Genomic DNA, 385 nt, shown 5'->3' with positions numbered 1-385 from the left:
TGTCGGTTACGTCCGATGCAAGACATCCATCAACCCCAAACCTGAAAAAAAAAAATTTAAAATATAAATTATTTATTAATGTTATTAAAGAATTTTAAAAGAATTAAAAAAAAATTAATGCAACATATCACAAAGTTCCGTCCAGTCGGTCGGGGTCGATGACTGGTAAACCTTCTCTGCCTGGCAGACGGAGAATGCCCTCTACAGTGTACTGCGAGTAAGGAGCACTCGGAGGCACCATCAAATCGGGATAAATATCGGCGGCCATCGGAGGTGCCATCGGAGGAGGCAAAGGAGGAGGCATCGTCGGATGAGCCATCGGGGAAGGCACATGAGGAGCCGATGGTGCACTAGAAGAAGTAGACCCAGAGACTCTCTGAGTGTA

Source organism: Brassica oleracea, chromosome C3 (genome assembly GCF_000695525.1).
Source record: "Brassica oleracea var. oleracea cultivar TO1000 chromosome C3, BOL, whole genome shotgun sequence".
Taxonomy (NCBI): domain Eukaryota; kingdom Viridiplantae; phylum Streptophyta; class Magnoliopsida; order Brassicales; family Brassicaceae; genus Brassica; species Brassica oleracea.
This window is presented reverse-complemented; position numbering follows the sequence as displayed.